Source organism: Hippichthys cyanospilos, chromosome 14 (genome assembly GCF_059441005.1).
Source record: "Hippichthys cyanospilos isolate Australia breed blue-spotted pipefish chromosome 14, RoL_Hcya_1.0, whole genome shotgun sequence".
Taxonomy (NCBI): domain Eukaryota; kingdom Metazoa; phylum Chordata; class Actinopteri; order Syngnathiformes; family Syngnathidae; genus Hippichthys; species Hippichthys cyanospilos.
This window is the reverse complement of record NC_142382.1, coordinates 5,532,501-5,558,696: the sequence shown is the minus strand read 5'-3', so window position 1 is coordinate 5,558,696 and position 26,196 is coordinate 5,532,501. Positions and strand designations below refer to the sequence as shown.

The following is a 26,196-nucleotide window of genomic DNA, read 5'->3' as shown; positions in this document are numbered from 1 at the left end:
TAAACAAAAAGAAAATTCTTATTTTATTGCAATCAAACTTCACATGACAAAAACAAAGCCTTTTCTCTAGGTTCATCCCCACCCCCTCTGGCATGACCACACACCCCCTAGGGCCCCGCCCCACTATTTGAGAAGCACTGCATTCATTTTGAGTTTGAACTGCTGTTTTTCTCGCCACCAGGGCGCACTCTTCAAAAGTAAACACAATTCAGGCGTATTACTGTTTTGTTCGTGCAGTAATCTAATAATCCGAGTGTGTAAATTACTCTTACTTCTAAATGAGCAGGCATGTTCAGTTTGTATTGAAGGCATGATGATATTGGCATGACCATCTTTCTGGAAAAATATCTGAATTTACAACCTGCGGCTTATAGTCCGGCGCGGCTTATACGTGACAAAAATAAAATTTGCGTATTTTTTGTTTGTTTGTATGGCTTACACTCTGCTGTGGCTTATGGTCCGAAAAACACGGTAAATAAGATCATAAGATAAAGCCAATACCTGCTTGGGAAAGCCTCAGCAGCTACAACTAAAATCAAGTGTTTTTCTAACGAGCAATCAGTCTTTCACATTTCTGTGGAGATATTTTTTGCCCACTCATCTTTTCAGAATTGCTTTAATTCAGCAATACTGGAGAGTTTTCAAGCATGAACGACCTTTCAAAGGTTATCCCACAGCATTTCAATTAGACGTGTCTGAACTTCAAATTACCCAGTCCAAATCCTTCATTTTGTTTTTTTTTTTAAAGCTATTTGGAAATGAAGAGTAGACCCAAATGTGCTTCAGTTTGAGGTCACAAACGGATGGTCAATCATTCACCTTTAGAGTTAATGATTCCTTCAATCAGAACAATTCACCCAGGTTCTGAAGCAGCAAAGCAACCCCATCACAATACCACCACCACGTTTTACAGATTTTACCATGTTCTTTTCGGTTGAGAGTTAATCAGGCTTGGTCGGTGAATATAAACTGAAAACAGATTTGCCAGTAAATTCACAGTTTGAATGCAGGTATTTTTTCATTCTGCTTTGAATCTTTTTTCCCCTTAAAAGGAAAGTCAACCCAAAAATGTTCTTCTCAATGATAAGCTCAATAGTTTTTCTGCAGCATTTTGATTGTTAAATGGGTTTTGGAATGAATTAAATAGCGAAATCCACCCGTTTTTATAATTTTATACAGCTCAGGGGGCGGCCATTTTGCCTCTTGCTGTCAACTGAATATGACATCACAGTTGCTCAAAGGTCAAGTCACTTCCATTCTTGCTCATCTTGTAAATGTCTCATGATCAAACTCAGAAAACATGTAAGTTGAGCTGTTTAATATACGTTTAATATAAATGTGGGGCCACATAGAACATACTGAAAAATCTCTTGGAGTGACTTTCCCTTTTATAAAACTTATCTAAAAACTTATTTTTATGCACACCATCTTTGTCTGATGTTGACAATTGTTTGATTTTTCAATCAAACAGGAAATTGCGATAAAAAAAAAGTGACACACTTTTTCATGGCACCGTATGCTTGCAGTGTAAAACCGCACATTTTTGCAACTATTTGAACCCGCACTTCAATGAAAACTGTATTCAAGGGAAATGGAGTGTCTGACAAACGACATAATCAGTTTGATTGATTGCTCTCTTTGCTAATTGCGTACTAAATTAAAACCATCTCGGTCTATTCCGGGGAGTGATTATAACACTTTGTGATCAGCATCGTGGGCTAGGTGCTGGCTGAAGCATGAAAAGCTGCTAAGAAAGTATGCTTTTATTGCTACATTAGTATGTGGCTCACATCCTGCTGATACACTGCTAATTAGCCTCAAGCTCAGAATGGGCACGATTCCAATTAGTGGTCGATGTGCCCTTTTCAGTGCACAACAGTCATTCCCGAGCGTGTGTATGTGTGTGTGGTGACGAGCGGCCAGTGCCGGAATGTCAGCAGAGAGGTGATCATTTGTTTTTGTTTTTTTTCAGGGCTGTACAGGAGCATGAGTGTCTGGCTCGTGGCTAGCGGATTTTCAATGAATAATGATATTAAAAGTGTTAGGTACAGCATGTGGACCTAGCCCAAAACTCATACTAACCATTTTTCCCTCAGAATATTTTTAGAAATACCCATTGCTTACACACACATGCACACGCATGCATACAAAAATGTTTTTCCATCGTAGTCGACGCCCTAACCTCAACCATCACCACAGATCGCCTGACCCTAACCTTTTCCGTAATCTCAACCAAAATCCAATTCAAATCTATACTTTAAAAGCATGTCTTGACCCTCAAAAAGAGATCTGAACTTGTGGGGTCCACCAAAATGGTCCACGAGGTCCACTAAAAGAAAATAAAACCCGTAATATGGTTCTCACCATATAGCAAAAAAAAAACACACTCACGCACGTACGCAAACGCATGCATGCACACACGTATGTATATAGATTAGGGCTGTCAAGCAATTACATTTTATAACCAATTAGTCTTTAAATTTTCCATAGCTTATCATTATTAATCACATTTTCAACTACTATTTTCTATATTTGTTCCATTGTACCCTTACAAGGGCCGCAGGCTTGCTGGTGCCTATCCCAGCTGACTTCAGGCAGTGGGCGGGAGACATCCTGAACTGGTTGCCAGCAAATTGGAGGGCACACAGAGACAAACACCCATTCAAGCAACCAATCACACATAGGGACAACTTAGTATGTCCAATACACCTTCCGTACATCTTCTTGTAGTGTAGGAGGAAGCCGGAGTCCCCCAAGAGGACCCACACGGGCTTGGGGAGAACATGCAAACTCTACACAGGAAGGCAGGAGCAAGATATATATATATATATATATATATATATATATATATATATATATATATATATATATATATATATATATATATATATATATATATATATATATATATATATATATATATATATATATGTATGTATGTGTATGTGTATGTGTGTAATTATATGAGGAAATGCATGTACCCTTTAATGGTTCATACTGTTGGCCTGGCAGGACTAATTGCTAATTAAAGCACTGCCTGTTCTGTTAATAAAGGCTTTCTGGTGACAGCGTTTCCGAGTGTGGAATGTATTTTCCCAATGTAATTGAACTCGAGGGAAAAGTTTGTTTTGAAAGAAAGAAAGTGCACTTTGACACAGAAGCTCTGAGCTTTTCTAAGGCTTGCTTTTTGCTCTTCTTTTCTCTTCCCTCGTAGGTCAGCTCATTCGTCTTGAGGCCTTCTCAGATGTCGGAGCGGCGCGTGGCTCAATCGATCAGGGAGACCAACTGCCCTTTATTTGTGGCTATGTGTGCGGATGACTGTGTCTGTGTTTGCAACCTACCACTTTTCCAACCTAATAATAATGAGATTAATAAAAGACCTCAATTAACCTACCATGCTTGTTTTTGGAATATGAGCGGAAACCAGAACACCTGGAGAAAGCTCGTGCGAGCACCACTTTCTCGTGTGAATAGCAAATGTTTAAAATGTTCATTATCATATTGCACACGTTCAGTAAGAAGGATGGAAGGGAGGAAGGAAGGAAATGATGGATTAATGCAGAAGGGAAGAAAAAAGTAACACAAGCAACAAAAGGAAGGAAGGAAGGATGGATGGATGGATGGATGGATGGATGGATGGATGAAGAAAAGCAGACAACACAAACGGATGATGAAGGAAGGAAGGGAGGGAGGATGAAGGATGGATGGATGGATGGATGGATGGATGGATGGATGGATGGATGGATGGATGGATGGATGATGGAAAGAACAAATGATTTAAGGAAAACAGGCAAAAACAAAGGCAGGGAGAAAGGGAGGAAGGAAGGATGGAAGGGAGGAAAAAAGGGAAGGATAGAATGATGAGAAAGAAAGAAGAAAGTAACAAAAGGAAGGAAGGATGGATAATGGATGGATGGATGGATGGATGGATGGATGGATGGATGGATGGATGGATGGATGGATGGGTGGATGGATGATGGAAGGAAAGAAGACAACAAGGATGGATGATGAAGAAAGGAAGGGAAGGAGGGAGAGTGGAAAGAAGGATGGTGGGTGAATGAATGAAAGGAAGAAAGACAAAGGAAGGAAGAAAAGGAAGAAAGAAAGGCAGAAACAAACGCAAGAAGGAAGAGAGGGAGGAAGGAAGTATCATGGATGATGGATGGATGGAAGGAAGAAAGAAAAGAAGGATGGATGATGAAGAAAGGGAGGGAGGAAGGATCATGGATGATGGATGGATGGAAGGAAGGAAGAAAGAAAAGAAGGATGGATGATGAAGAAAGGGAGGGAGGAAGGATCATGGATGATGGATGGATGGAAGGAAGAAAAGAAAGAAGGATGGATGATGAAGGAAGGGAGAGAAGATGGAGGGAAGGAGAAAAGAGTGAAGGAAGGAATGCACAATGAAAGGCAGGCAGAAAGGAAGAAAGGAATGAAGTGAGGAAGGATCACTATTGAAGGAAGGAAGACAGACAGGAAGGAAGCAAGGAAGAAAAAGAAAGAAATCCTACTGCAAATCATATAATTGAACTGACTTTTCATTTTGAAGTTACCCAAATTAAAAAAAAAAGGCCCAGACCAAGTACGACAAAACTTTTTGAATCTTGGTTCGAACATTTCTGCCAACTGTCATAAGAACGACTGTGGACGCTCTTTGCGTTGATTGCCTCTCATTGTGTCGATTTGAAGCCCATCCAATAGCAGATGCACAGTTAAAAAAAAAAATCCTTGAAATAACTGATTTGGATGATTGTAGCGCCTTGGCAAAAGGTAGACAGCCACTGAGTGCTTTCCAGATTAGAAATGTGGCAGGTGATGAGGCGGCAGGCAGCTTTTTTTTTTTTTTTTTTGCCCATCAAATCAGCCTGAGAGCTGCGGAAAATCAGCGTATGTGTGTGAGTCCCGCAGTGCAAATCACCACTGCAAATGAGAGCGGCCGACAAAGCGCCCGCTGGATCGTCAACAATAATAACACAAGCGAGCGAAAAGAAAGGCTGCAAAAGAACATTAGAGCACATGTAGCACTAAATGCTGTTCAATATTTTTACAGTACCGAGACATAAATAACATTCAGCCTGCCCATTCACTGCACAGAACAATAATCAGACCCTTGAATCGGATTTTAGCATTTTTAAATTCAATATAATTTTGCCCTTTTACTTCTTCAAGAAAGTTTCAAGAAAAGAACAATATGAATCAACTTTCAGCAACTGTTAATTAGTTTTTTACAGCATTTATACGGGTTACAGTTTAGTCTGAAACTGAAAAAAAAGTTCATCAAAGTACCTGAAACAAAAAAAAGAACATTCTTATTTTATTGCAAATTTCTATCTTTCGCCTTGCCACGTCCAACATGGCGGTTAGTGTGCGTGCGTGACCGCCATGTTGGATTTGTACGCGGTCTATAAATGCGTCAACGTGTACGTCACTACAATGCTGGTTTGCTCTTGGTTGGCGTCACGGTCAAAATGGCCGCATGCTAAAGACAGACTCTCGTCCGAGTGCTTAAAATAACGTATTTATTGTTCAAATTTAATGCTTCAAACTTGAAAGGGTTACTCATGGGTCCCACGAGTGCTGATGTTAAAGAGAGAAGTAAGAAGATGATTTATATGGAAACGAATCTGGAGATAATCAAGAAATACAAAAAAAGGCGAAGCTAGCTTAGGCTAGGCTACTTTCACACTGGAATATGGCCAAAAGTCGCTCAAAGGTAAACAAATCCTTTATATATTTTTTATTTATGATGTTATTTAATTGTATGCATGTATATTATACATGCGTAGCACCTACTATACTATTTTGATACACATTTTTAATATGTATATGTTATTTTGATGTTTTTACCTGGGGTTTAAACATATTAGCTATTAGCAAGTTTCTATTGCTCGCCATACGACTGTTTATACATACGGCTCAATTTCGCCATCTTGTGGTACGGTCATGATAGGCACACTCCTGCCAATCACGGACGCGGTCAAACTTATTTGGCTTTCCTGCAATAAGAAATTATAGCTCTTCAATTGAACATCATTCTACTTTCTGTTATTGTTAGGCAAAAAAATAGAAGTAAAAAAAAAAAAAAAACCCAGTCTCAATGTTTAACCTTTCCAAAAGCCCGCCTGACTCTCTGAAGCGGATCGCACTTCTACTCTAGCTTCTGTTTATTCCCATCTTGTTCGTGTGACTGTTAGAGAAAAAAATGAATTTTTTCCTTTGACAGGAACCCCACAACAGCTGTCAGAGACATTCAGCAGCAAAGTAAAAAAAAAAAAAAAAAAAGCAAAATGCAACGTTGTCTGGAGTTGAGGGAGGAATAAAAAACGAAATATAGTTTGTTTTCTCTCGCTGACTCGGGTATGGACCAGGCATAAAACAGGAAGCTGTGACAGAACTGGGCTGATTGAAGGTTTGGGGAAAAGACATTTCTTGGAAAGCTCTCAAATAATATTTTCAAAGAAGCACGTTTAATGAGGGATTTTAAAACACATTTCAACTTTTAACCCGGGCTTAGTCTCATCTGGTTGCCTTAACACTTAACTCGCGCTGCTTCGAAACAAAATATTACCGCGCCGTTTGGTTCTTTTCAAGCTAGCATTATTGATCCACGGTGCATATTTTTAATATGAAAAATGCGACGTAAACACGTACCTTTTAACGTATTTAAATACACCCATGCTTAAGCATCGCTTACGAGTACATTTGAACGTATTTGACAATACATCCGAATGCAATTGTAGTCTCACGGCTAAGATTAGCATTTGTCCTATGTTGCGACAGCGTATGCTTGTCGAAAAATTTGGGCCATTATGGGAATAAATAAAGCCTTCCAACAAATGAATTCGCTTCCGTTTATTTGGTAGGAAGTCAATCAGGGTCACCGGATTGTTTGTGTTCCAATTTACAAGTTCTGCTGTGATTTGTTATTTTTTTTTTTACATGAGACTTTATATGAAGTGCTCGAATGCAGAGTTTGTTTCTTTTTGGCAAGTGCAGACTTTTGGGACCTGTTACAGGAAGTTGATTCATGCCAGTGGATCATCAATGACAATAGAAGAAGCAGAAGTGGAAGATGAATCAACGCGAGGAGACGTGGTGGCACAGCAGGACACGGTAAGATGAAGAAGAAGTAAAAAAATCAAAAGTTGACTTGGTTCTAATATATATGAGAAAATAACATACGGCACAGAACTGGATTTTGAGAGATTTTATTGCTTCATTGCCATAGAGTTCATTTTGGTTCAGTACAGTGCTTTTTTTCTTTTTTGAAGAACAGAGGTGTGTCATTAAAACTAGGACCATTTACCAAAATCCAGCCTAGATCCTAGATTGAACCCCTATTTTGAGGCCCTAACCCTTGTTTAAAAACCTGCTTTGAAACCCTTACCTAATGATGGTCAAATGAAGCTTCGTGAAGCATTTGTAATATATTCTTACTCCTCCAGATGGCACTCTTGTTTTAAAGAGGCCGCGGGAATTGCATAAACATTTATCAATAAACCAAGAACACCGTATAGTGGAGTACAAAAAAATCACAAGTGCTTCACGAAGCTTCATTTCCCCATCACTCCCCTAACCGAAGTTTGAAACCCTGCATTGCAACTTTACTTTAAAACCCCAAACCTTAAGTTTCAAACCCTACCATAAACCCCTAAACCTAGTCTATCAGCCTGGTTTGAAACCATTTGAGATTTAAACCTTTGAAATGCTACCTCTTTTTTTGAAAGATTGAAACCCAACTTTGAAACTCAAAACTTAGATTTAAAATCCTTCATTGGAACCCTAAGCCTTGTTTAAAACACGACTTTAAAACCCTTACCCTAGTTTAAAATCCCACTTTGAAACCCTTCCCCTAATTTGAAGCCCTACATTGAAACTCTCAACCTAGTCTCAAACCCTACTTAGAAACCCTAACCCCAGTTTGAAAGTCTACTTTTATATCACGGTTTCAAAACCCTAACCCAATTCTGTTTTGAATGCCTATGCTTGTTTACTATCCTACATTTTATTTTTAATGTCCTACTTTGAAACCCTAAACCTAGCCTAGCCTCGTTTTAAAAACCTAACCCAAGTTTAAAGCCCTACTTTATCCCTTTTTTTAGGTGCAACTGGTGATTAAATCGCTAATTCCCCTTCCGCCATTTTCCCCGACCTTGTGCTTACTCGGCGCTAAAACCAGAAACGTCTGGGAAAAAAAAGGAAAGTGGAGTTTTTGAAATGCGGTAGCAAAAAGATGGCGCATCACTCGCGATGTGATTTGTGGCAGCGTGATGCTCCCTAACACGATTTCTCCTCCGCCGGCTTCCTGCTGCGTCAACACTAAGCTCCCGCCGCTTCCGATACGGCATCTTGATACGTCCTGATTTACCTTTGCTCCACGTACTGCATAGCCTTCTCGCTCTTCACGCCGCTTTGTTATTTCGCTAGCGTTAACAGCCTTGTCCATCCGCCTGCTTTTTCTCAGCCGCGGCGACGAATCGTAATCTGCTCCGCCAAGATGGAGCATCAAACAGAAAATAAAAGTGCAGAAGAAGAAATGAAACACAAGAGAAATGAGTCTGGGTGAACGCTTGCTTCATGTTTTTTTTTTTTTTTTTTTTTTTTTTCGTGTTTTGACAAAATACGTTGGGCTGGTGATGACAGGCTAATATTGCCGGTGGTAAATTGATCAAACTTTGCTAGGCTGAGAAATGCGACGAGCACGCGGAACAACTGGAGCTAAGCAAAGTGATATTTTACGGCATTCTCGCCTGTTTGGCTTCCGAGGAGCGTCGTGGCAAAAGTGCTGACGCAACAAGCTGCCTTACTTTTTTGTTGGTTCCGAATCTTTCCAAGAAAGTTGCTGACTATGAACATCCTCCGTCGTGAGTTTAATAAACGGTAAAGAGTGGTGATCTTTTCAAACAAATGAAACAAATTACTATAAACATGCAGGCAATTACCTGGAAGCTCTGAGAGATATGAATATTTTTAGGCCAATACCGTTTGGCAGGATGAAAAGCCCATTACCGTTTCATTAACTCATTCACTGCCAAAAACGTATTTTTACGATTTTTCAGTGAGTTCAATCAACAGTGAAGAGCGGTACAATTTTCACGCAAATTCAATAGATAACTAATAAGCAGACGATTACATCAAGGCCCTGATCGATATTGATATTTTTAGGCTAATGCTGATTACGTTAATCGTCCGATTAACTCATTCAAGCCCAAAGATGTATTTTACATATTTCATTAGAAAGTTGCAGACTATGAACATCCTCTGTAGTGAGTTTCATACACGGTGACTTTTTCAAGCAAAATAAAATTAAACCATGCACACAATTACACTGATGCCCTGACAGTTAGAGATATTTTTCGGCCAATGCAGACTCCAACAAATGGCTGGATAAAATTGGACAAAAATATCACTTGAGGAGGAGAATTTGGACCCAGAAGCAGACGGGACCAGGAAGTTGAAAAGTAGAAGGTTATTATTTCCAAAATTCCATTGCTACCACAGCGCGCAGGTTAAACTAGACTCAGAAACTAGACTTGGAAACTTGACTGGGGATTGGTCTTGCAAAGAAAGTAGGAATACACTTGGAAGTTACAAAGAAGGAAAGGCTTCAATGCATGATTTTTTTTCACTCTCGGGGATATTTTTGCACATGCCGGTTTCGTTGTAAAGTTTTACTGTACTTGTGATGCTGACCAATATTGTCCGATGATTTCTTCATTAATGAGTTGAAAACTACAAAAGAAGACGAAATCTACTTATTTATTGTCACAAAAGACTTGTACTTCAGTACCTATCGCCGCTGGGGAATCGCTAGCATTTGCTGTGCTTTCCTGACAACTCGTTTCCTGTCAACTAATCTCTAGCACCACTAGCAATCAAATCACTAATGTTTCAGCTAAAAATAACGGAGTCATGTCAGTGGCTATTAACAGCAGAAGGTGGCAACTCTTTAGCCTCTGGTTAAATGTGTCTCCAAGCAAGGTTGACTGCAACTGGAAGCCGCACGCCGCTCCACTGACCAGTCGGGTTTAACGGACCGTGAATGACGAGGCATCGGCGCCAGGCCCTCGAGACCGGCAGATGCTAATTTAGGATTGTAATGATGCACGCATGCAAGCAGCCCAAAAAAAAAAAAAAAAAAATCAAAGAACTAGCAAATGGGAGACAGATTTCTGTTGAAGCCATCTACTGTCACTTCAAAAGAACTTCCTGAACTTATCCTATTTCTATTTTAGTTCAAATTTCATATATTCAAGATTCCCACCACGATCACAATCATATCAATTTTATACATTATTTGCACCATACAGACTCGACATCCTAAAATTTCAAACTCTTCAAATTGATGAATAATAATGTTAGTTGTATTTGCTCATTTGTTCTATTTGTCTCTTTTGTTTGGTCAACATGTATTGCCCAAAAACTCAATACCATTTCATATATGATATGGAAGTAATAACGACCTATAAATTATAATGATTTGTTATTCAAGAGATCCATAATATTAAAAAATATAGCTATGACTTTTGGCATTTTTGTTATGTGGCTTCCAACTAAGCTTAATAATCATTCTAAAAAAAATGATGTTGTATGCTTTTTATTTCAATAAAATGTACAGTGATTTCATTTTTATTTGTTTATTTATTTATATTTTTTCTGCACCAAAGGCAATCCTTTTTTTTTTTCTTTTTTTCTTTTCCAAATTTGATATTACCATATTTTTTGGACGACTCCCACCTGACTTTAAGACATGGGTTGTAACGTTGGATATTTTTACGCAGATCGTACATTTGAGCAGCACAGTTTTTTTTCATGATAACACCAACACACTCTGATTATTAAAATACGGTACCAATGCAAAAGTAACACGCCCGATTGTGTTTAATTGTCCCACCTGAGGAGGTGTAAAATTTCAGTTCAAACTCAATACTTTGATAGTTTCTTCTTCTCTCGGGATTGCCCCCGGTGGCTTGTAAAAAGAACTGCAGATAAGCCACACAGGACTACAAGCCTCGGCGTTCAAAGTGTGAGAAAAAAAGTAGCGGTTCATCATCTTTTTTATTCACTGCTAGCCCAGTAAAAATGGATCTTTATGGTCTATAGCCACCAATGGCAGTGAATGAGTGTGTTCGTATCTCTGTCAGGTATCCAAATGGGCCAAGTTTGACCCAAACTCAATCTAAGTGTTAAGGTGTGGAGGAGAAAAGCTTATGCATGGATGAGATGCTCATCTTTTCATATTAGCGAGTTGTGAGCGGACAGACAGTTGTGCAGCTCCTCATTAGAGCCTCGCGCGTGTCGGAATCTTAACACCAGAAGACCTTAATTAGATCAAAAATGTTGCTTGAAAAGGCTCATGCAACCTTTCGTTTAAAGGCTCGTAAAAGTGAGCATGATGTCAGCTTTCAATGGCCGGATTTACATTTGCATCTCCAAGTTAATGCCTGAATACAATTTATTTGACTATTTACTCGCCCTTATTTGTTTTTACTACCCTTTTGCCTAGTTCATTGCCACTTCAGGCTTGGACAGATATGATATGTGTGAAGTTTTTAGCTATAAAATGTTTTTTTGTTTGTTTTGTTTTTTTCAGAATGAACTAAAATCAGTTCTTGCCATTAATATAAAATGTCCACTCATTTTCATTTAACTCTTCAGGCTTGTTGGCATCATAATATTTAGATCCTTCTAAAACCCAGTCTACTAATTTGTGTCCTTATAGTCTCAGAAAGAATGTGTGGGACATTAAAAATGCCAGGATGTCTTCTACTGAGCATAGTGTGTATGTATGTGTGTGTGTATATATATATATATATATATATATATATATATATATATATATATATATATATAATTTCCACATTACAAACTTTTGTTAATTTATACATAATTTTTATATTTTTAATACTATATTTTTAAAAATTTTTACTCAGAGCCATTGATTCACTTTTTTTCAGTTGTATTTCAGAGTTGTTCCATAAATCAACACCGTGAACAGATAGATTTGCTTTACCTCGGTAAATTGTCCCCAAAAAACAAGCAAACTGCAGACAGGCTGCACTGGACTCAAAGGCTCAAATCACGAGAGAAAAGTTCCGGCTTACAGTCCGAAAAATATGGTACTCCGGTGCCATATTTAAGGCAATAAAGTATTAGGCAATAAAATATAAGGCAATAAAAAGGCTGGGTCCCAGGAGCATATACTTTATGTTCTCCCCTAATAATCCAATTGGTGCATTCAAGAATGCGTGATACGCGGTAGGTTCACTGTGTTTGTATACAAAGTCAATTTTTTTTCCTTTAACAGCATTTCAGAGATTGAAGTGACTTGGTATAATTCACCCTCACCTTAAACAACAGCAAAAGCACAACTCTTACAAGTCATTTGGAAGAGTTCACATCGCCGATGCACTCTTCACCTTCAAGCTGGAGAGCCTTTGAAATGAGAGGCTACTCAACCATGAACGCTCGCGCACCTCCAACCCATCAACAAGTCCATTCTAATTCTCAACACAGGTGAACAGAGAGGCACTTCTATTAAAATTGGAATTGGCGCGGCCGGCGGGGGGGGCAAAATCACATCGAGCCGCCAGCGGGGAGTGAGACGTCTGGCGAAACATTGCCAGGGGGGCAAGGGGGGCAATCGGGGGAAAGCCTCACAGGTAGAAAGAAATAGGTTAAAGCAATGTAATTTTTAATTTTGTTGAAATGCAAAAGGTCACCCGTCGAGCCGCGCGATGAACGCGCCACCGTTTGTGATTGCTTTCCATTCGTTCATTAAAAAAAGCTACCATGCTTCGAGGCGCAAAGCGAAGATTAAGAACCGTTTCCTCTGCCCGCCGTCTGCTCGCCACTTCTATTTTTTACGCTCAAGGCGAGCGCCATTCTGTTTCATTATTTAGTTTCTAATTAAAGCACCTGTAGTTATGCCCGGACTGGCTTCGGTGTCCACTGAACGTCGAATCTCCTGGTGGTGGCGCTTAGCGGAACGATTTTGCACCATGATTATCGGTCTTTGTCTGAAATTTCATGCGGATCATTCTATTCTCAAATCATATTTGCAATACCCATTTTTTCTCTAGCTTATATGCTGTTAATTGTTATCTCATAACAATAAAAATCAGCTAGCTTGGAACAGATACAACGTATATGTGTGTATCTCAATAAACCTCAAAAAAGGGTGTGATACAATTCATTTTAAATTGGAACATAATTTGCTTCGATTGCTTCAAAAATAAAAGATTTTCCGTTTTTACTACACTCCAATATGTACAGTCCAATACAATTGGATTTGATAATTAAACATGTAAAAGTGAGAATGCCTTGTGGCATTTTGTTACATATTGTGTAAATTCCTTTTTTTTTTTTTTTTTTTTATGATATTGAAGAATCAATGGGAAAAATACACTAGGGAGCTGAAATTTCCAGCAGATGATTGAAACATGTTACAATTGCATATATAAACAATGCAGCAATTCTGACATTTCTATGTGATTGCAGCTGGATGTGTGAAATTTTGTGGACACAATTATTCATCCAATTTTTGGACCATATAAAGCCATTATAATGACAATTTTTGAGATGCATTTTAACAGGATTTATGACATTGATTTTCCTGCGATTTTTGCAACATTCCGTTGAGCGGCGGTCAAACCATGTCAGCAAACAGAAAATTCTTTGTTGTTTAAAATTTAACCTGTATTTGTATGGATAGAACTGATGCCACTGAATAATTTGAAAGGTTGAAGGAAAAAAACATTTGAAACAAATATTAAATTTCCCCATATAGGAGAGATATATCTAAAAAAAATGGCACATGCGTCTCTTTTTATAAAGATTTCATCCAAATGCTTTCGCTAACGATTTGTTTTTACCTTGCAGAGCCGTTCAGGATGCAAATAAACTGAAAATCTAAGAGACGATTGGTTTATCGGCATTTGTTTGAACCAACCAACTGGCCAGTGGGCACAGTTCCACACAAAGCGCGACACACTCATGGATCAATGGATCATGTTTGGATCGTGCCGAGTGTTAAATGCTGACAATGTATCCATTGATTTGCCTCTTTCTGTAGGCATTGATGAGTTGAGCAATAGGAAAAGCAGCAGAAACCTTTAGATGAGGGATGCGGAACCTCATTCCTGTCAATTTATATAAAGTCACTCCAGCGGCCAGAAAAAACATAGAACACATGTTTTTGAATATGTCTAATGAGCCTTGGGGCTTTTTAAAGTCTACTCTTGATTTTACTTAGAAACTGTGGTACAAAATTCCTCTTGGAAATATCATAGGGGTATGTCAGAAAATGGTCACAATTCTATGCCCTTGAAAAGGTTTGTAGATTGCCATTTTGCTTTTGAATGAAGGAAAAGAAAAAAGGAAAAAGAGGAGGAAGAAGAAAAATAAGAGGGGAGAAAGAAGAAGAAAGGAGGAAGGACGAACAAAGGAGAAAAAGAAGGCACGGAGAGAAAGAAAAGGGACGAAGAACGTGAAGGATGAAGAAGATGGAGAAAGAAGGAAGGAAGAAAAATAAGGCAGGGAGGAAGAAAAAAGACAAGAAAAATTAGAAAGGAGAAAGATAAATTAGAAAGAGAAGAAGAGAGGAAGAAGAAAATAGAAAAAAGAAGGCAAGGGGAGAAATAAACAGAATGAAGAAGTAGAAAGAAGGAAGGAAGAGAAAGATAAAGGAAGAAGAAAAGAAGGAAAAAGCAGGGAAAAAAGGAGGAAGGAAGAGGAAAGGAAGGAAGGAACAAGAAGAGGGAGAAGAAAAAAGGGGAAAGAAGAGAAATGAGGAAGGAAGGAGAAAGAAAAAAATCTTCTCCCTATGAAGAAGAAAGGAGGAAAGAAGAGGAAGGAAGAAAATGTAGAAGGAAGAAAACGAAGAGGAAGAAGAAGGAGAATGGAAAGAAAGGGAGGAAACGAAAGGTGGAAAGACGTGGACGAGGGAAGAAGAAAAACAAGAAAAAAGAAGAGGAAGAAAAAGTAAGCTGTAAGGAAGAAAAGGAAGAAGGACTGAAAAGAAAAAGAAGGATGCAGAGGAAGAAGACGGCAGGGGAGGAAGAAGAAAGAAAGGAGAGAAGATGAAGTTAAAGAAGAGGAAGAAAGAATAGGGAAGAAAAGGGAGCAAGAAGAAAGGTAGAAAGAAGAGGAAGAAGGAAGATGAAAAACAAGGAAAATGAAGAAGATGTAAGGAGCAAGGAAGAAGAAGGGGGATGAAAAATAAGGATGAGGAGGAAGACGAGGGAAGGGGAGAGATGAAAAGAGGAAGGAAAAAAGAGAAGTCAAAAACATGTCAAAATTCAAATCTGTCTGAGAAAAGGAAACTATAGAAATGAAGATTTGATAAAAAAAAAAGCCATTTTTGGAGGGAAAAAAAAGAAACTTTTGTGGTTTTAGTGATAAATTTATGGCTTTGGGTCACATTCCTGAATTTCTCTCTGTTTATACTTAAAGATTTTTCACCTGGTTGAAGCTTTCACAATAAAAGTTAGAAAGCCATCGCTTGAGTCAATTCCAGTCCAAACATCTTGAGCCAAGCACCCTATTCAAGTAAGTGAATCTGCATGTGAGGGCTAAGTACTTGACTGCTTTTTTTTTTTTTTTTTTTAACGCCGCTCTTTAAATGCCTTCCTTATTGTCCTTACACCAACTCAACCACTTTTTCAGCATCTGCTTGGTTTCCTAGAGCAATACTTCTCAACCAGAGTCATTTCAATACATATTTAAAGGCACGGGACTTGAATAATACTGTTGTAGTGCCGTTGTTCATGTTCGATTTAAATTATCGAATGTTTTCACGATACCCCCCATTTTTTTCCTCATATGAGGTGGATTATCAAAACACTCCATCATCTGCTCCTGTTCCAGCCCTTTTGTCAAATTTTAGAACTCTTTGCGGCCCTCAGTTCAAAAAGTTTGCCCACCCATCTTCTAGCCAGAGGGCTTATGCAAACAGAGCCATGTTTCCATGGTAACATTAAGAAAATGATAATCAGAGGCCTCAAAAGCTGATGAATAACTGCTCAAATTTTAGCCAGTATGAGTTTAAAAACTGGAGTAAATCTTGCTAATCCGATAGACGGCAAGTCTTGAGCCAGCCATAACCGAATAACGATAAACAACATTATAATGGACTGTAATTATGATAGAAACAATCTGCTGAGCCGACCAAACGGCTGACTTGTGTTGAGTGCGTTTTCCGTCGTGCCTTCTTGGCATTTAATGTGCTGTCGCATCACCTTCCTGCTAATGAACTTAAAGCAATACCGCCGGGGACGTGACCAAACTTGATAGCCGGCTCGGAACCGGCGCAACCGCAGAGAGGGTGGAAAGGTCACGCGCTGTCCAAGATGCGCGCTAATGATGCTGCTAACTGCCTAAATAAAAGCGAGCGGAGCAAAAGTGCTGACGTGGATGGTGAACAAAATAAAAAAAGACACAACTTGCCGTAGCTTCCAACTGGACCCTTATACACTAACTCTCAACCCTAATTTTCTCTCTCGATTAAAACTTTATTACGTTAACCCCTCTGTGACAATTTCGTCCCGATTTGGGCCATTGATCGAGATACAAAAACAAAAATTGAGGGGGTAAAGGGGCCCTATCATTTCTTCATAGATGCATTTTTTTAGCATTTCTCACTTATTCTGCGCTGTCGCATCGGTCCTGCCTGAACAGATTAACGTGACTTGATCTTCATACCTCCCCTACACCGCCCCCGTACCGCCTGTGCAAGAGTAAATACGCACCTTATCCATGTCTTTTAGTTTTGTTTTAGTTGTGTAGTTTAAGAGTAGAGCTTTTGCACTGAGTAAATAGCAACGTTTCATTTATTAGCTACAACATTTAACTGTAGAAAATGCGTACCTCCTTTACACCGACATCGTACCACCCGTGCAAGAGTAAATACGTACCTTATCCACGTCTTTTAGAGTCGTCTTGGTTCTGGAATTGAAGAAGAGGGATTTTGTTATGAGTAAATAGCAACATTTCATTTATTAGCTACAACGTTTGACTGTAGAAAAAGTGTAGAAAAGTGATGAAAATGTGTCACTCACAGGTGGAACTTTTGGTATGAGTACTGAGTTCCCACTGGAGAACAATTTGATAGAAAGAATGTGTGTCAAGTGAGTTTAATCTATCGACTATGTATTGAAATTTAATATCAGTAAAATGCCTATTTTGGGCCCCTTCCTTCACTTTGCAACACTCATGAGATAAATGGTCAAAATGATGGTTGGATGTTTTGTGGCCGGTGGCATTGAACAACATCATATGAGGGCATGGCAGCCACACGGTGAGTGGCGTTTTCAGTAAACAAGACGTTTCACTTCATGTTTGGAAATATCAGTAGGCTACTATAAAAGTAACATTTAAATCTTTTAGTGTCAAGCGGTATCGGAAAAGGATAACTCTAAAAGAGATAATATCTTGAGCATTTTCACTCATCATTTAAAGCCAACAGAATATTGTGTGCTATGTCTGTAAATATGGGTGGTATCATATGAAAGATTGACTTCCATTCCTTACTTAGGGAATATCTCTATGTGTGGAAATACTGCCATCCAATGGTCACAGTTATCACTACAGTTCTCAGTTGGCTTACTTATTAGGTAAGCATTAGTCAAGTGTGTCAGCTACCCTCCATATAAAAACTTATTTGATGAGAATTTTATTATTTATTATTGTTATTACTCTTTTTACTGTATCATGATCAAGGTCCCTTAATTTGTCTGCACGATGAAGATGCCTCTTCATAATTAGGAGTTCATATCACCCAGTCCTCAGGCTAAGGAAACAGGCTATGCTTTTGTTGTGTAGTGTAATTGCACATCTACGCCACCAGGTGGTGGTGTGGCACTCATTATCAAAGTGCGCATGGGTTAGAAACTTTAAATTGCTGTCAATAATTTTTCCTATGAAAAAAATTAAAAACGTATAAAAACGAATACTCGTCGCTGGCAAGGAAAGCGTTAAGAAGCTGCCACCAAGAAATCTGTGAAAATGTATTTTTTTTTTAGGAACGAGATGCACAGAACGTTTGCCCATCAATGGCCATCAGTGTGTTGCTTTTGTTTGTGTCTTCCTGGCAAATGGCCGCCCTGTCGCAGCCCCCTGATGATTTTGTTCCGCCGCGCATTCATTACCCCAATACGACTTCCTCCGTCTGCGCACTCCCGTGACCTCCTTCTATTCTTCCTCTTGGCTCCCGTTTGCTCGTGCTGGTGTGAGGCAGGAAGCGAGGCGCCGCGCGATGCCAGCTCGCACGCTTACACACTCACACACGTACTGAAAATGAACGCCTGCAGGGATCTGCGTGGCCTCTCGGATGTCCACAAAAGAGATGTAGACCCTCGAAAACATAACGGCCCTCTCTATTCAAATATGTTCCTACGTGCCAGCAGTGGCCACCTGCTTCTTACGCACAACACACACACACACACACACAAAGGGTTTTTTCTATTATAGTGCCGTCACAAAGTCCCCACAAAGTCATTGAAACCCCGGATTTGCTCCTGAAGGAACTTAGATAAATTTCCTGCGTCAAACTAGTTCCTAGCATGTTCGTTTTCGTCGAAAGGTCACATGTACAATGACATCGTTAAAACAATTAATTTAATCTAGACAGACTAGCAAAGATATACAAGATCCCGGACCACTTGCGCTGTCGGTCGTTGCAGAAGTGGGAAAGTTTTAACCCCTTCCACACCCAGTTCTTATACACTTTTGGGGGATGTGGTCTTGCTGAGGAATGCAGTTGTGTGTGTGTGTGTGTGGGGGGGGGGGGGGGGGGGGGGGGGGGGGGGGTTGTCTTCAAAGTGACATCACATCATGTCAATTTTTATTAGACTAGCACGTTTTCATGAGCACATTATTTTACCGATATATTGCATTTATAAAAACTTATTTGCATTACTCACAATGTAGCTAAAAGCAACACTCCAAATTCTCTTATCCTAAAAAAAAAAAAAAATGATGGTCTTTTGTGGACATCTGTACGAACTAAACATATTTGAGAGCTACCTTGCGCAGAAAAAAATGTACATTTAAAATGCAAAACAGGTGGATCTTGATGCTTAAATTAAACATATTATTCAAAATATTTTATTTAGACTAGTGTTTTGATTCTTATTTTGGTTGTAATTTATTTGTTAATTTATTAATTTGTGGGCTGCAAATGGCCCCCAGGCTGTAGTTTGGACACCCCTGTTGTAAACCAGCATTCTTTTCCATGGGACTGGGCCAGCCCATAAAAAATGTCTAAAAAAAAATGCACTGCACTATTACTCTTGATCCTTGGGGTATTTTTTTGACAAAATCATGTCACAGATTGCATTTGAGGTGGCGGGGGGGGGGGGGGGGTATTTAAAATATGCTAATCAAATTTTCCAAGACGCTGCGGCGGCACAAGAAAAACGCATCTCAATTTGCACGGCGTTTAAAATGTCAAGTTGTTTGTACGTTTTCAAAGCGAAGTGAACCATTTGCTTAATTTGCTGCATGCTCTTTTGGATATGTCGCAGCCGGCAGCTGACGATGATGTTTATACGGGCAAAAAAAAAAAAGAAAAGCATCCAGCTGCAAATATGAAGCATATCTCTTCATACCCATTGGTGTCAATCTTTTTGTGTATTCTCGTGTGTGTGCGTGTGAGATGAATTTGATGTTTTTCTCCATGATTTGTCAGCTCCAAAAAGCAGACGCGTAAGGATTGATAGGGGTTATCGTTTGAGAACACATCATTCATCAGAACTTGACAAATCCATATCTGACAAAAAAAAAAAAAACACCACCAGCGGCCGTGTCGACCCCGGATGTTTGCGCGTGCGTTTCATTTCTGATGAAATCTGAGAAAGGTTGGTGTGTACGCGAGCAGTCGGGCCGGCGGTGTGGTCGGCTCTCCATTTGGACGCCGAGGCGGATTGACAGCGGCGGATTGGACAATATTTATCTACAAGTCGACTCAGGGAAATAGTTTGTCCCCGGTGACATTTTCATCGATTGCAACATGTATCCTGCGAGCCCCCCCACCCACCACGCTCCTCCTCCCTCATACCCAATCCTCCACTGAAAAATGACTAACCTCATGACTTGTCTTCTCTGTCTGGGTCATGATGTTACGTCGCCTGAGCACTTTTTCCATATGTGATTTAGTACTAAGATCTGATGGTTTTTTTCATGAACCGTGTACCCCCCCGCGATAACCAAAATCAGTGGTTAAAAAAAAAAACAAAGTATTGGGAAAAAAAAAGACAACATGGCTATTATTCCTTTGTCTAGGAATTCGATTTTGAAAAAAAAAATATGTAGGACAATTTACCTATATTGGTTTTATCCATTAAAACTGGTATTTTCCCCATGTAAAATGGAAATTTTATTCCACTTTTACTAATTATAAACCCATATAACAATTTTTTACACAGTTATTGACATAGACTTAATAATTTCATTAAGTACAATCTCATAAGTGAAAACCAATAAGGTTTCAGGAAAGATAGATCTAAAAATGGACTAATATAAATTTTTAGAAATAATTGATCATTTGGATTTTCATAGATTAAAAGAAATTTTTTGATTCCATACATCATAGAAAAAATGGAGGGGTATAGAAAAAGAGTATCGGCATAAGCATGGACAAAAAGTTACGTGATGACAAAAACCAGTCCAGGTAGTTTAACGATGAAAAATCCGACCAGTTAAAGATAAAACATGGGGTCCCTCAAGGCTCTGTACTTGGTCCTATCTTTTTTATATTATTTATATTTTGATGACTTTTGCAGTGTAGTGACTATTTTTAATTAAACAGAATTAAATACATTAAAAAGCGGCACAAACAATTTGTCTTTAAAGGGGGGCTGAAATTTCACCCAGATGGTAACATCTTGTCAAATTTAACATTGTATTATCACTAGAAGAGTGCCATCCCTTGTCTAAAATAACGCCAGAATCATATGGAAGAAAATGCCCCAAAAATCGTGTAGACACTTCTTAATTTTTAAATAAAACAAAGTTAATAATCTTTGGTACCAGAAAAATTTAAATCACTGTTGACTCAACTAAAATAGAAAGGGTAAATGAAATGACAATTTTTTTGGTGTTATAATTGATGCAAAACTCAGTTGACAGAACTAGCGCTGTAGCTCCTCTAAAAAATAAAAACTATCTCAGTATCTTTACCATTGTACCATTTACCAAATATGAGATGCCAATCTAGTTTAATGGTTCGCCCACATGGACACATCTGTTAGTCGATGCTAGTCCACCCCCCCATGAGAAAACTACCTCCATAGACTTGAAGGTAAATTCCAAACAGATGCGATACATTTCGACACAATGTTCGAAATTTTCCCAAGAGTAATTTCCACATTGGAAAAGATTCATCCGTCGCCCCCAGTAGAATCGCTATCAAATCTACCTTTGTAAAGTATTTAAAACCGATTTGCCAAAAGCCTAATATTTCTCCAGTGACTCATTGACAAGTGTCCTAGGTAATGGAAGCGGAGACGTTATTTCTATAAACACTTTGGGATGTCAGATGGAGGCGTCAGATTTTGGTGTTGTTGTTTTGGTGCGACCGGGGGGCTTCCCAGCAGCACCGCTGCAGGCCCATCTGTTCTCCATTGGCGCGCTGACCCGCACCGCAGCTGCCCTGTCACAACATTGTTATTTAAAGGTACAGCGCGACCCGCCATCTGCGCATCCCTCGCCCAAGGAGCTTGATTAAGACGCCTTCCGCGTGACGCTAATTGTGATGAATATACGTTCCTCTCAATTACTTAAGTCCTTATTGATCTGCTGGGCTTCCTGGCAGTCCGAGATGTGGGAGGGTATCACCGTTCGAGATTTATACTTGTTCTTTCAGCTTACTTGTTCACTCGTTTTCTATCAGGTTGTTATTTAAATTTATACACGTATAGAATATATAAGTAGTACTTACTATACTATTTTGATACTTATTTTGATAAGTACAGTGGAACAGCGTTACAGCGTCCATGGTTTACGTTATTTTTATGTTGCGATGTGAAATACTGAGTTTTTCATCCCCACTTTGAGGTATTTTCTCTGCGAAAAAAAAACTGTCATGACCCTAGGGGGTTGGCTGTATTTGTGTTGTTTTGTCTCCATCTGGAGGTGTTTTAAGGTAATTGCACTTATTTTCTGTTGCCGTCTCATGACGGAGATGCTAGTCTGCTATGGTTGCTAATGGCGGAATGGTAAAGCTTTGCTCTATCGCGAGTGGTTACAAAACGGTATTTATAGTGCATTTATAGCTTAATTCAAACTTGAATGGGTTTGCCACGGGTCGAAAGATTGCCAGTGATGTTAAAGAGAGAAGTAAGAAGATGATTTATATGGAAACTAAGCTGGAGATAAACAAGAAATACAAAGCTAGCCTAGCCTAGAATATCCTTACTAGGGAATATGGCCATATTAAGCGCCACTCAAAGGTAAATAAATCCTTTCTATATTTTTTATTTATGATGTTATTTGATTGTATACATGCATATTATATATATGTAGCACTTACTATACTGTTTTGGTACCATTTTTTAATATGTATGTACAATTTTGATGTTTATATCTTGGGTTTTAAACGCATTAGCGATTTAACATAGGTTTAGGTTGCCCGCCAGACGGTAATTCGTTTTATGAGCCCAACCGCAAAACGGATTAATCTCTTAACAAGGGTCCCACTGTATTATTTTTAATAGGTATATAACATTTTAAGGTTTTTACCTGGGGTTTTGCACGCATTAGCTAATTAGCGTAGGTTTCCATTGCTCGCCATACGACAATTTCGCCTTATGATCCCAACTCTAGAACGGATTAATTTCGGATGGCGGGGGTCCGCTGTATATCGGTTAAAAACAAAAAAATCAAATTGCATGCAAAGTAATACTATTTTGCAGACCGAAGGTAAAAAAATGGAGCATATTATTCTGGAAGGTTGTTTTTTTGTCTAACTCCAAATTACACAACTTTTAAAGGGCCCTAATTTGTAGGCAGCTTTATACAAAGTCTGTGGAATGTAATGTCATGGCCTCATTTGACTTCAACGTTACACTCACTTGCCGTCTGAAAGAATCCCCAGGAAAATATTCTCATTCTGGAGGAAAAAAAGAAAAAAAAAACAGACGGGGAATAAAAACGAAGCACTGTTTTCTATGTGCTTCCCCTTTCCTTTATTTTTCTCCACCCTGAAACAAATGATTGCTTTTTATTGTCTTTCGCACATCATTTCCCTTCGTGCCTTCAAGTCATTGGCCGACTAAACTACCTGAACCGTCATTGGACTCAAATAATCAGTGAGTGATGCGGACTGTAAGGTGAAAGCGCCTGCCCTCGGGTGGTCTCCTGCCCGCTTATTTAAGGCACTTTTTTATGTTTTATTGACAGGTTAGCGGCAGCGTCGAGACGGCTCTGAAAAGGAGCCGCTGTGGTTATCTGTGGAACATTAGAGTGCATGAATATAGATTTTTTTTTTCCATCTTTTTTTACCTGGCTTGTGTGTGTGTGTGTGTTTTGCCCTGGCTCACCTTTTCTCTCTTTGTCCGTCCTTGCAATAATCACAGCCATTCATATTGGATTTCGCTATTCTGTGAAGGTGATGAACGAAGGGTACAAAAAAATCAAAGGCAAAAAAAAAAACAAGCAAATAAAACAAACCAAAAAAAAAAAAAATTAAACGACACATCTCTTCCTCGCATTGACTTCCGACTACAAAGGTGGCGAGTAGGGCAACACAAGGTGAAAATAGAGAAATTTCGATCGAAATTGCGTTGGAGGGAAAATCTCGAGGGGGAGGGAGGGGGTTCACCGGGGTTGAGAACATGTCGAAAAAATTCACTGCCCTGAATACCAGAGAGAAGCCATCATGTGTTTGTGCATCCTTCAAACCAGACCAGGGACGCCTGCTGCTATGGGCTCAATAATGAGAGACGATCGATAGATCTCTCTTGAAAAAAAAAAAAAAGACGGAAAAATACGCGGCTACGTTATGTTGCCTTACCCAACATTTGAAGTCAGACAGAAAACTGTTGAAAAAAATGTCCCAAGGTTTCAAACAATACCGTAATTGGATGTTCGTTAACAATATTTTTTGGCTCAATATTGTCACGCGTTTTTACAAAACCAGGCTTACGTCGAAGAGAATTGTTTTGATTTATTGACGAAAATACATATTTTGGACTTAGATGTGGATTTGGGGATTTCAAAAAAAAAAAAAAAAAATCACCTTGAGGTCATGACTTTCATTTCCCTGCAGCCAGTAGGTTCAAATTGTCATTGAAGTGTTTTGAAAATGAAGGATTGACAGAAAAAAAGAACGTTAAAAAAACTCCAAACTAGAGATTTCAACTTGACCACATTCAAATTGCTACAAATTTTGAGAAATCATCAGGAGGAAATCATATTTGAATATATATATATATATATATATATATATATATATATATATATATATATATATATATATATATATATATATATATATATAAATATTGAGCAGTGTTACATTAATTAGCAGCAAATGGCGTGTCAGGAACAGACCATTTCTTTCTTTTCAAATTAAGAGCAAAGTATTTGGAACATGAATCAACATATCGTTGAATTGTGTTATAGTGACTCCTTTTCCTTTCCTTGCATTCTCTTGTTTAAGTTTTAAGTGCCAGATTACAAAAGTCAGATCTGACGTCTATAGCCGTCAATGGCAGCAAATGAGTTATTCAGAATGTCCTGGTTAGGCAAACTGGGCTGTATATTCTTCTGTAAAGAAAATCAAAGAAAAATGAGGCAAGTAAATCACTTTTATTCCAACTTCTGCTTAATCTATTATGTTCCTGATAACTATATATCTTGTGTGATTACTTTTCTTAATTATTGCCCCCTTTTGTCAATGAGATCATGGAGAGAAAAAAATTGTGATGTCATGGCATTACCTCAGTGCATTTGGATTGCTTTGATGTCATGGTTATTGGTTTTGAAATGTTTCTCCATGAGAAGCCGCGTTTACTTTCGCTGGGAGCGCCGCAGTTTAATTGCAAGCATGTGCCGCCATCAATAACCGGCGTTGTAACAAGGAGACGGCATACATACAAATCACATTTGGACAAGGGGCGTGGACATACATGACATTTATTTAAAAAATGGAGCATTTCTTCCCTGGGCCCGTGTGAAAGTTTTACCCAGAAACAGGTGGAGAGGAAGTCGGGTCATGGGAGTCATTTCCCCTTAATGTCCAAGTTATTGATGGACTTAGTGGGACACCTGCGCACTGTTTTGCATCTTGAGTCTTGATTCAAGTGCTCGTAGCAGAATTTTGGCGCAATGTTTTGTAGGCAGCAAATTTTTATTTGGTGGTGTCAGGAAAGTTCCAGGACTGGTTTCATAAGCGTTCTCTTGGGATCCAAAAATGATTTAGCAATTTCATCAGTGAATTTGAATGACTTCATGATTACAGTAGAAAAACATTTTGTGAGATTGTTTGAGATTTTTGTAAATTTTTTGCCTTTAAGTTCACAACGATTATGGTAATTTTGCTGGTTAAAAATAATTCCTTTTTTTTTTTTTAATTCCAATAAACATTGAGGAAAAATGACATTTCTGAAACCCTGAAAAATGAATTTATAGAAAAGAATTTCAAATCACAAATTATTTCAGCAGTGTGTTAAAATTATAAAAAAAAATTGTTTTGGTGCATTTTTGGTGCAAGATTTGTTAGGAAAGTTGCAGGACTGATTTCAAAAAAGGGTTCTTTCGGCTCAAATGATGATCACGAAAGTAAATTTGTGATTAAAATTGTCTGACACTGACTACAGTAAAAACACTTTTTGTGACATTGTTTTGAGATTTGTAAAATTTTTGCCTCTCCAGTACATCCTTGTAAATCTTATCTTTTCCTGGTTATTTTTTTTTAACGCCCAAAAAATTCAACAAAAGTAACAACATTTTTAAAATCCTAAAAGATGTATTGATAGAAAAAAATGTCATCTTACAAAATATTTCAGCAGTAAAAGGGATATTAACTCATTCACTGCCGGCCCAATAAAAATGGATATTTAACATATGCAGCCGTCAATGGCAGTGAATGAGTTCAAAGTTTTTCCGCAAAATAGGAGATTACAGCAAATAATGCATTTATTTGAGGGATGTATGCCAGCAATTTACAGTGACAGTTAGCATAATTGTCTCATTCAC

At 38.6% G+C, this 26,196-nt stretch overlaps 1 long non-coding RNA gene across 1 annotated transcript in view; it reads left to right on the top strand.

Annotated features, from left to right (window-relative positions):
* The first annotated feature begins 5,585 nt into the window (after window positions 1-5,585).
* LOC148412674 (uncharacterized) overlaps window positions 5,586-26,196 on the top strand; it is a 75,291-nt gene continuing 54,680 nt past the window's right edge. The window contains exons 1-2 of the long non-coding RNA XR_015867735.1: window positions 5,586-5,713; window positions 7,017-7,113. This is a non-coding gene — a long non-coding RNA (uncharacterized LOC148412674). The remainder of the gene's footprint in view (window positions 5,714-7,016; window positions 7,114-26,196) is intronic.